This window comes from Triticum aestivum, chromosome 5B (assembly GCF_018294505.1).
Source record: "Triticum aestivum cultivar Chinese Spring chromosome 5B, IWGSC CS RefSeq v2.1, whole genome shotgun sequence".
Taxonomy (NCBI): Eukaryota; Viridiplantae; Streptophyta; class Magnoliopsida; order Poales; family Poaceae; genus Triticum; species Triticum aestivum.
Genome location: NC_057807.1, coordinates 598,991,977 through 599,003,986, shown reverse-complemented (window position 1 = coordinate 599,003,986; position 12,010 = coordinate 598,991,977).

Genomic DNA, 12,010 nt, shown 5'->3' with positions numbered 1-12,010 from the left:
TTTCTTTCGACATTGATGGTTGGTCGGAAGAAATCGACGATGGCCCAGGTACACATTCTTCCTGCAGCTTCCCAGGTATATACTATCGGTGTCAAGTAAATAGTGTGTGCATGCATGGTATCCCTTGTTTGTCTGTCCTGAAAGGTTACTGAGAGCGGGCCAATCATTGATGGTCACGAACAACAACGCCTTTAGGTCAAATTCCTCTTGTTTGTGCTCATCCCACGTACGTACACCGTTTCCATTCCACAGCTGTAAAAGTTCTTCAACTAATGGTCTTAGGTACACATCAATGTCATTGTCGGGTTGCTTAGGGCCTTGGATGAGAACTAGCATCATAATGAACTTCCGCTTCATGCACATCCAAGGAGGAAGGTTATACATACATAGAGTCACGGGCCAGGTGCTGTGATTGCTGATCTGCTCCCCGAAAGGCTTAATGCCATCCGCGCTTAAAGCAAACCATACGTTCCTTGGGTCACTTGCAAACTCATCCTAGTACTTTCTCTCGATTTTTCTCCACTGCGACCCGTCAGCGGGTGCTCTCAACTTCCCGTCTTTCTTACGGTCCTCACTGTGCCATCGCATCAACTTTGCATGCTCTCCGTTTCTGAACAGACGTTTCAACCATGGTATTATAGGAGCATACCACATCACATTCGCAGGAACCCTCTTCCTGGGGGGCTCGCCGTCAACATCACCAGGGTCATCTCGTCTGATCTTATACTGTAATGCACCGCATACCGGGCATGCGTTCAGATCCTTGTACGCACCGCGGTAGAGGATGCAGTCATTAGGGCATGCATGTATCTTCTGCACCTCCAATCCTAGAGGGCATATGACCTTCTTTGCTGCGTATGTACTGTCGGGCAATGTGTTATCCTTTGGAAGCTTCTTCTTCAATATTTTCAGTAGCTTCCCAAATCCTTTGTCAGGCACATCATTCTCTGCCTTCCACTGTAACAATTCCAGTACGGTACCGAGCTTTGTGTTGCCATCTTCGCAATTGGGGTACAACCCTTTTTTGTGATCCTCAAACATGCGATCGAATTTCAACTTCTCCGTTTGACTTTCGCATTGCGTCCTTGCATCGACAATGACCCGGCGGAGATCATCATCATCGGGCACATCGTCTGGTTCCTCTTGATCTTCAGCAGCTTCGCCGGTTGCAGTATCATCGTGCACATCGTCTGGTTCCTCTTGATGTTCAGTAGCATCACCGTATTCAGGGGGCACATAGTTATCATCGTACTCTTCTTCTTCGCCGTCTTCCATCATAACCCCTATTTCTCCGTGCCTCGTCCAAACATTATAGTGTGGCATGAAACCCTTGTAAAGCAGGTGGGTGTGAAGGATTTTCTGGTCAGAGTAAGACTTCGTATTCCCACATATAGGGCATGGACAACACATAAAACCATTATGCTTGTTTACCTCAGCCACTTCGAGAAAATCATGCACGCCCTTAATGTACTCGGAGGTGTGTCTGTCACCGTACATCCATTGCCGGTTCATCTGCGTGCATTATATATAATTAAGTGTGTCAAAAATCATTACAGAACATCATGTATAGATAATTAAGTGACCAAATTAATAGAAGTTCATCATCACATTAAAACCAAAGTACATACATAGTTCTCATCTTCAAGCGAAAATCATTACAGAACAACATAAAGCTCTGCAGAGCATCTAAATTAATTAAACCATACATTGAAACTATGTAAAACATTTCAATGCGAAAACAAATACGATCATAATCGCAACCAAGGTAACAACTGATCCAACGGCATAATGATACCAAGCCTCGGTATGAATGGCATATTTTCTAATCTTTCTAATCTTCAAGCGCATTGCATCCATCTTGATCTTGTGATCATCGACGACATCCGCAACATGCAACTCCAATATCATCTTCTCCTCCTCAATGTTTCTTATTTTTTCCTTCCAGAAATTGTTTTCTTCTTCAACTAAATTTAACCTCTCGACAATAGGTCAGTTGGAATTTCTGGTTCAACAACCTCCTAGATAAATAAAATCTATGTCACGTTGGTCGGCATAATTTTCATAAACAATAAATGAACCAATAGTTATGAAAAGATAATATATACCACATCCGAATCATAGACAGGACGAGGGCCGACGGGGGCGGATACCAAAACCATCGCACTATATAAGATGCAATAATAAAAGTAAGAAAATAATACAAGTATCTATCTAAACATACAAGTAAGAATATTTTTCCTTTCAGAAAGAAGATAAGAACAAGAGGCTCACCACGGTGGTGCCGGCGATGAGATCGGCGCGGGTGATCGACGGCGGTGAAGACGGGAACGGGGTGTGACAGACCGCTAAACCTAGACAAATATTGAGGAAAATGGAGCTTGGAGGTCGAGCTTGGAGAGGAGAAAGCTTAAGTAGTGTGGCTCGGGCATTCCATCGAACACCTTGTGTGCATAGGAGGTGAGCTAGAGCACCACCAAGCCCTCTCCTCCTCGGCGGCCAGAAAAAACAGAGCGGTGTGCTCTGCTCTTACGTGAGGGGGTATATATAGGCACTGCATTGGTCCCGGTTGGTGGCATGAACCGGGACTAAAGGGCAGCCTTTGGTCATGGGTCAAGCCACCAACCGGGACCAATGGTGGTGGGCCAGAAGCAAGGCCCATTGATCCCGGTTCGTCCCACCAACCGGGACCAAAAGGTCCAGACGAATCGGGACCAATGGCCCACGTGGCCCGGCCGGCCCCCGGGGCTCACGAACCGGGTCCAATGCCCCCATGGGTCCCGGTTCTGGACTGAACCGGGACTACTGGGCTAACCCGGCTGGACTTTTGCCCCCTTTTCTACTAGTGTACACCCACATTTAACAAGAAGACAACATCTGCTTGCATTCTATGTGACAAACCAATTGGATCGGTGATTTTATGTCTGTTGCATGCTATGCAACAAAACAAAGCAACTTTCACCCCGCAATTAACTGAGAAAACAATTGGAAAGAAGAATAAGGTGTCTTATGACAATGCCGGTTGTTAGTTTTAAAGATGTACATTAGATGTTTTTTAGGGCAACAACAGAGGGCAAAAGTCAGCCTAAACCATTTTTCATTTTTATAAAAGCAAGAAACGGGGCTTGATCTTGTCGCTTCCGTCTTGATAGCTAAGTGCTCTGGATACAATACAATGGCTATAGGATGTAGCACATGATGCTCAGAAACAAAAGAACACGAGAAATAGTGACGGAGAACTAGAAACTAGATATATCAAGCAGACTATAATCTCTCGTGTGGACAGGTACATGCTGGGGAAGCTATTTATGCCTCTGCGACTGCCAATGTTAAAGATGTTTTCACGATGCCACTCATTTCAAAGCCGTGACCGTGGCGTGCACCACATTGACATCAATTAAGTGATTTTATCTGCAGAGATTTATCAAACAAAATAGCCTACAAGTTGTAGTTTTAAACTCACAAACATTGCTAATCAAAGGGCGCAAGAATGGGTGTGTGCACTTGCAACGTGTGCGAACTGACCCCTAGACAGGGAACTACAAAGATCATACTACTATATACTACCATTGGTCACAGAACCAAGGTAGCAGAGGTTTGGCCGTTCGAGCCTTTATTAGACAAATGCGTTTGTCAGATGAAAATAATCTAAAGCTGCAAATGGCATAGAGAACAGGGACAGAGATAACACAGGTAAACACTTTCAAGGCCAGCTGGGCAGTAAATCCAGCGCAACAAAATACCATCAAAACCATGTCAGTATGGGTAAAACCATTTTAGATGACAGTAGGAGGAAATAAAGAACACGCACAAGACAGAAGAGCTTTTTTTTTGGCGAGTGAAAAGAGAGCTATAGTGGCACCAATCGATCCTGGGTCTGCTCAGAATTGGACACGATCAGCTAACCCCTAAAACAAGAGGAGGAAGGAAGTGATAATATACAAGGTCATAGTCAACACAGACAGGGCTATGTTATGTGTTCTCCCGAGGCCACTCATTCTTTGTAAATTTAAAGGACCCTGATAAGTGCCACAAGTGTTGAGGCATAACATAGACCAAGTTGAGTAATAAAGGCTCAGTTGAGACATCGTTCAGGTTCTGTTGACATTTGAAAACGTTGCTTTTGTGTGTGATTATGCTTGCACGATGAATTGCTCTTCGTACATAGGCACGTATATATGATGTACAAAGGTGGGTCACGGACCTCAACTATACAAGGAACTACGAGGCGGACCCAATACACAATATGCACATTACACATATACTCAACACCCCCCCCCCCCCCGGCAGTCGAAGCGGCACCGCGGCTGACGCAAAGACTGGACCGGAACTCCTCAAATGACGCTGTAGGCAAGCCCTTGGTCATGATATCGGCAAATTGTTGGGAAGTAGGGACGTGTAAAACACGAATATGGCCAAGGGCCACCTGTTCCCGAACAAAATGAATATCCAACTCAATATGCTTGGTCCGTTGATGATGCACCGGGTTAGCGGAGAGGTAGACTGCTGAGACGTTGTCGCAGTAGACCATCGTGGCACGGTCAATAGGGCAAGAGAGCTCCTGAAGCAGCTGGCGAAGCCACGAACACTCGGCGACGGCGTTGGCCACCGCACGATACTCAGCCTCACCACTGGAACGAGAGACCGTAGGCTGTCGCTTGGACGACCACGAGATGAGTGAGGGTCCAAGATAGACACAGTAGCCCGAAGTGGAGGGATGAGTGTCAGGGCATCCCGCCCAGTCTGCATCGGAGTAGGCGGTGAGGGCGGTGTCGGCGGAGGCGTGAAGCGTGACACCAAGATCCATAATGCCACAAATATAGCGGAGAATCCGCTTGACGGCAGCCCAGTAAACGTCTCGAGGAGCATGCATATGAAGACACACCTGCTGCACGGCATACTGGATCTCCGGTCGAGTCAGAGTGAGGTACTGGAGAGCACCAACGATAGACCGATAGAAAGAAGCATCCGAAGCAGGAGAACCATCCGTGGCAGAAAGCTTGGCCTTCGTATCAACTGGCGTAGCGGCAGGCTTGCAGTTAAGCATGCCGAGCGCTCCAGGAGATCGTGAACGTACTTCCGCTGATGAAGAAAGAAGCCATCTGAACGGCGCACTACCTCGACACCGAGGAAGTAGTGCAAAGGACCCAAGTCCTTGATGGCGAACTCAGCGCGAAGACGAGCTGTGAGCTGACTGAGGAGACCAGCCGTACATGCCGTTAGGATGATGTCGTCGACATAGAGCAACAAGTAGGCCGTGTCGGAGCCCTGATGATAGACGAAGAGCGAGGCGTCCGAGCGGGTAGAGCGGAACCCAAGTTGGTGGAGAAACGCCACGATGCGCTGGTACCAAGCGCGCGGAGCCTGCTTGAGTCTGTACAAGGACCGCGAAAGCAGGCACACGTGGTCAGGAAGCGTTGAGTCAACAAACCCGGTGGGCTGCTGGCAGAAGACCTGCTCCTCGAGCTGACCATGGAGGAAGGCGTTGGAGACATCCATCTGGTGCACCGGCCAAGCACGAGAGACCGCAAGGTGGAGAACCGTGCGTATCGTGCCGGGCTTGACGACCGGGGTGAAGGTGTCGGTGAAGTCGATGCCAGCACGCTGTCGGAAGCCACGAACGACCCATCGCGCTTTGTAGCGATCAAGGGTACCATCAGGACGGAGCTTGTGTTTAAAGACCCACTTCCCGGTAATCACGTTGGCGTGCCGGGGACGGGGAACAAGCTGCCACGTCCGGTTGCGCAACATGGCATCAAACTCCTCTTCCATCGCAGCCATCCAGAGCGGGTCACCAAGAGCGGCTCGAACGGAGGACGGCAACGGCGATGGCTCAGAGGTAGGCGCCACATGGATGTAGTCATCCGAGGCGTAGCGCGAGCTCGTGTGAAAAACGCCCGTGCGGGCGCAGGTGACCGGACCGGCCACAGGCGTCAGGGGCGCGGGCGCCGGGGGCGCCGAGGGGTCGCGGGGGCCACGGGCGTAGGGGGGCCGCGGGGGCCGTGGGCGTCGGGGGGGCCGCGGGCGCCGAGGGGGCCGCGTGCGCCAACATCGGGGGCGCGAGGGGGGGTGGGGAGGGGGGCGCGGGGGCCGCGGGCGCCGAGGGGGCCGCGTGCGCCAATGTTGGGGTGTCGGGGGCCCCGCGGGGGCCGCGTGCGCCAATGTCGGGGGCGCCATGGGGGCCAGGGGCGCCGAGGGAGCCACGTGCGCCAACGTCGGGGGCGCCGGGGCGGCCGCAGGCGCCGAAGGAGTCGCGGGAGCCGCGGGCGCCAACATCGGGGGCGCAGGGGTCGCCAGCGCAGTGGCTGTAGGAGGCGCCGCATGCATGGGACGCGCCTCAAAGCTAGGGGGCGGGCCAAGAGAAGCGTGCGAGCGCCCTGGGAGAGGCGTCGAGGAGCCCGCGTCACCAGTGGCGGGAGGAACAGCCGGGGGTACCTGGTGAAACAGAAACACATGCTCATCAAAGTAAACGTGCCGGGAAGTGAACACACGGTGGGAGACGGGATCGTAGCATCAATATCCCTTGAAGTTGGAGGGGTAGCCAATGAAGATGCAAGCGACAGATCAAGGTGCAAGCTTGTGAGGAGCAGTGTCGTTAGTGCTGGGATAGCAAAGGCACCCAAAAATACGCAAGTCGTCATAATACGGGGGCGTACCAAAGAGAAGATGATGAGGTGCGTAGTTCCACCGTGGGCGACAGGGTCTAATGTTAAGAAGAAGTGATGCAGTGGCGAGTGCGTCCGGCCAAAAACGAGGCGGCACATTGGCATGAAACAGGAGCGTGCGAACGCAGTCATTCAGAGTGCGAAGGACGCGTTCGGCTCGACCGTTCTGCTGTGAAGTGTACGGGCATGTGAGGCGGAAAACTGTGCCGTGATGCGACAAAAAGGTGCGGAAAGCGAGGTTGTCGAACTCTTTTCCATTGTCCGTCTGAAGCGCAAGGATGGGACGCCCAAACTGCGTGCGGACATAGGAGTAAAAGGCCATCAAGATAGAGAGTGCATCCGACTTTCTGCGCAAAGGAAAAGTCCACACATAATGAGAATAATCATCAAGAATGACTAGATAATATAAATAGCCCGAGTTACTGGGAACCGGAGAAGTCCACACATCGCTATGAATCAACTGAAAAGGAAAAGAAGCAATGGTGGTGGAATTATTAAACGGCAGGCGAACATGTTTGCCGACTCGACAGGCATGACAAGTGTGATCCTCGATCTTATTGCAACTGAAACTGAAACTCCTAAGAATATGACGAAGTGTGACGGGGTTGGGATGACGCAAGCGAGCGTGCCAGAGATCGACGCCAGCGGAGAGAGCAACCGGTGCAGTGGTGGTGGATGAAGGCGAGTGCACCGGATAGAGCTCGTCGGGGCTGTCACATCGGTGAAGTACCATCCTGGTTCGAGCGTCTTTAACACAAAAACCAAGCTCGTCAAATTCAACGGTAACAGGATTTTCACGAGTGAAACAACGAACGAAAATGAGATTCTTAATAAGATGAGGGAGCACAAGTATGTTAGACAAAGATAATGGAGTAGAAGTAGAAGGAAAAGAAGTGTGCCCAACATGTGTGATAGGAAGTGTGGAACCGTCGCCGACAATGATGCGCGGTCAGTGGAGACAGGAGTGAAGGAGGCAAGGTTATCAGGATGAGCAAACATGTGAGCCGTAGCACCAGTGTCCATGTACCAATCACCACCTCCGGTGTAGTTGTGTAGCGTAGGAGCGGCATGCAGCCCGGTGAGGAGCACCGGTCCCAGGGCGCCGGCGGCAGGGCCGTAGCCGCCGCTCAACGGCGGTGGTGGGTACACTCCATACAGCCCCGACTGTCCCGGCTGCAACTGCGGTGGCAGGAAGGACGGATGGCCGGCTAGAAAAACCTGCAGGCCCGCTGACAGATGCTGCAGGTGCTGAGCGCCGTCTGGCTGCTGCCCAACAGGCGAGTGCTGGTCCGCTGACGATCCCCACTAGTACCCGGGAAACTCGTACGCGGGTGGAGCCCCGTACGCAGGGGGAGACCCGTACGTGGAAACAGGCGTGTCGTAGGTGGCGGCCGCCCCATATGGCAGCGGGGCCGCGCCGTAGGGCGTCGGCAGCTGGACGGTAGAGGCGGCGGCGGACGGGCCTGGTAGCACCATTGCTAGTCCGACGGCGGCGATCGGCGCGGTTGGGCGGCAGCAGCAGGAGGCTTCGGTTACGCGGCTGGCTTCGGTGATGCGCGCGCACAAGCCATTGGCGGCCGATTACTTCCGGCCGAGCGAGTGTATACGGCGAGATGCACGTACACCACTTGCACCATTGATTCACTTGTAGTTGACTCACGTACGTAGCAAAGGACCAAGCATCTATATTGATTCCTTCGAGCTAGCTAGCTTGCACTATCCCACAGGATGTACGTGTATGCTAGGAGCCGCCGAAGATTGATCGATTCGATCTCGCCGTTGCGGAGACACAAACACGCGGGACACAAGATTGGATTGTCACGCGCCCGGAGAGTAGCAAGCAGAGCAAGTAGCACCGGAAGCAGCGGGCGGGCGGGGCTGGCTAGCGGGAGGAGAGAGGGATGGGCGGCGGCCGGCTAGCGGGCTGGATCGATCGGGCGCAAGGGGTAGCAGGCGCGCGGCTGGATGGATGGATGGCGGCTGGCTCGGGGTAGCGAGCGCGCGGGCGGCTACCGGCGCGGAGGGCGCGCGAGCGGCGGCGGCGGCGCGGAGACGCGCGGCGGCGACGGCGGTGGCGGAAGCGAAAAAGAATACCTAGGAAACTGATACCATGTGTGAGATTATGATTGCACGATGTATTGCTCTTCGTGCATAGGCACGTATATATGATATACAAAGGTGGGTCATGGACCTCAACTATACAAGAAACTAGGAGGCGAACCCAATACACAATATGCACATAACACATATACTCAATTGAATCGGGGCATGCGCTCCCTCTCGCTCTCGATTGGGGGCGACTTGAGGGGCGACCTTGCCTCCCCTCCCATCTCCCCTCCGTCCAACCTGTTCCCCCGATCTTCTGCCCCGGCGCTAGCAGTAAGCTACCTCCTTCTCGCGCGCGGCATGTCCCCTTGCCTCTCCTTGCCGCTCCCTCGGTCAGGTATTGCCCCCAATCGCTGCTGGGCCATCGCTGACTCTGATGCTTGCGATGTCTGATGAGCTAGTGCCTCCATCGGTTCTTGTGGGAACGATGGACATGGGTGGCTCTCTCCGCTTGGAAGCGCCGTCGCCTTCCTGTCCTACCCCGGTACCGGCTGGTCGCGGCGGCCTGGGTCCGGTGGATGAGATCTTGGTGGATCCCGGCTGGATGCAGGTGTTTTGTCGCCGCCGAAAGTGTTCATCATTTCTTCGTTCTTCCACCGGACCTGTTGGTGTGTTGGGGCACACCCCGCCCTTCGGCTGCTCGCCATGCTTCGTGAGGTCTTCTCCTCCTCAATCGCCGGGCGAAGGCACGCCGGCGGCGGAGCGCTGTGATGTGCCTTTATCCGAGATGGGCTCATGTCGAACAGAGAAAGGAAAGAGAGCATGGGGTGATAACTTTGTAGTCAACACAGACCAAACTATGGTACATGTTTTCCCGAGGCCACTCATTCTGTATAACTTATAAACTGGAGAAGACGTCATCATCTTGTAGTCCCGTCCAACAATAATGCACACTAAAATGAAAGAGCTTAAAGAAGCACGTAGCTAAACTGTTGAACAATTACATGGGGTCATATATAGAAGTGAATAGCAATTCGATGGTTATATATAGAGATATAAATAGAAAATAAATAGTGGGTAGATAGCATGTGCATTAGACTTATTAAAAGCACCGACTCCGTGAAAGATGTCAAAGTTATACCTATAAAGTCTGCCATATGAGCTCGGTAAATGTAGTCCGTCTCTCTCGTCCCATGCCACACTTGAGAGTGCCTGATATATTGGCTGGAGTCTATTGAATATAAGCCACATGGTGTGTTCTTCAGTCTCCAATTCTTCATCCGTGCACATTGTTTTGTAGTAAGTGTGTAGCACAAGGCAATATGCAGAAATCATGCTTCAAATATGTTTGGGCCAAAGAATCAATGCCATCGGCTTTTGGCCTTGTGAAGGCAAATGTGTAATGTTCACTTTGACAAGTCCAACGTGAACTCTGAGAATTATCTGAGTGAAGTGATTCTTCCTTCCCGCACCTGTATTATTTGCGCTGAGATCTTCATGATTGGGTTATCTGCTGCTTTCATGGGCACTGTTTTTATTTAAGTCCCGAGCCGCGTACAATAGAACTAAGTGCACGAGTCATCAAGTTTCCTCCTGATTATCCTAGAAAGGAGAATGAGAAAAGCTGCACACTCTCCTAGTAACCGATGTTGGCCATGAGCCAACAAAGGATGGCACTGTCCGCGATGCAACCCGTCATCCTTCTCTTTTTATTGATGACCTTATGCCGCCCTTCATTTTACCACCTCTTATGTTGACGTAATTCACTTTTTTATGCGGGGTGGCCATAAAAATATCTACTTGGGGCTGATTGATATGCACGTACGTACTAAGCCACATTTGATGATACTTTGATTGATAGCATCAGTGCGTCATGTTCAGGTCTAGCTCAGGTTCAATTGCTACGTCTCTAACATCAGGTTGAGGTCCACAGCTTGAAGAGAATTTCATTAACAAACACGCAAACTACAAACACATTTAACAACAAGATAATGTGAAGGACATCTGATGTCAGAGTTCACAATTTCATGAGCGAGCATGACTTGTTTGGCTGTCTAGCCCAACAAACTAACCGACATCTAAATCAAAGAGCACAAATGAACACATGTATTAACTGTTCAGCAGCACAAGGGCTATCTCCGAATTGCATGTTTCTAACTCGTTTTGAATAATACTACCTCTGATCCATATTAATTGTCGTAGCTTTAATACAACTGTAGTACAAAGTTGTACTAAAGCAGCGACAATTCACTTAGATCGGAGGGAGTACTAACTATTGGGATAATCTGTTGCTAACCGCACAACAACAAGCCTTGCAACTCTGCTAGAAAAGGGCCAGCACAAGAAACATAATAGTCGGGGGTAAGATCGTATGGGTGTAATATATATCTACTTGATATTAATATATTCCCCATTTCAAAAAAAAAAGCATCAAGTACTTCCTTCTGAACCCGTGTCTTCCAGAGCCAACATGGTGCAGATTGATCAAATGCAACGAGATGCAGCTTTTTGGGTGTAGCTCGCTTCCCATGCCAGTCTGCAAGCTTTGTGTACAGATTGAGAAGCATCCAGGTTGCAACTGGCGCACACCCAAGGGATGCATTCTGAGTGGTCGGGCTAGGTTAATCTCTCGCCTTGACGGACCCCGACCAGGCAAGCCATCCATCCCTCTTTAATTGTGCATGTTAACAATGTTTTCAAGATGCCACTCATTCCAAAGTTGTGCTTCATTGCAACACATTTGGATCAATTAATCAAATGATTTTTCTTCCGACGGTCACCAAATAAGAGAACCTAGGAGGTCTGGGTTTAAGCTCACAAATATTGGTAATCCGAGGTCGCAAGAATGGGTGTGCACGTGTGTGTTTGCTTGTTGTGTGTGAATCAAATTCTAGTCAGGGAACTGCAAATATGATTGTGACGTTGCTACTATATACTATTCCCTCCTATCCTAAATATAAGACTTTGGTAGTCTATATTTAGGTACGGAGGGAGTACTAGCTAGTGAGGACGGACAAGGGTAATAACACATGGTAAAGTTATTTTCAGATCCCGCCTTCCATGTCGATGGTTGTAAGTAACGTGCAATTATGAACCATGACAGGTGAGTAGAATAAGTGTACTATGCTGATTGTCAGTTTTAAAGAGATACTCCCTCAGTCCGCAAAAAGGTGGACGTTTAGAGTCCAGCGTTCTTCCGAAAATAAGTGTACATCTGCGTTGCGTTGGGTACTTTTGCATTCGCCCCCGTGCAAATAATGAGTCACCGCACGCGAACTCCCCAATCCTCTTCCTCTCCCCCA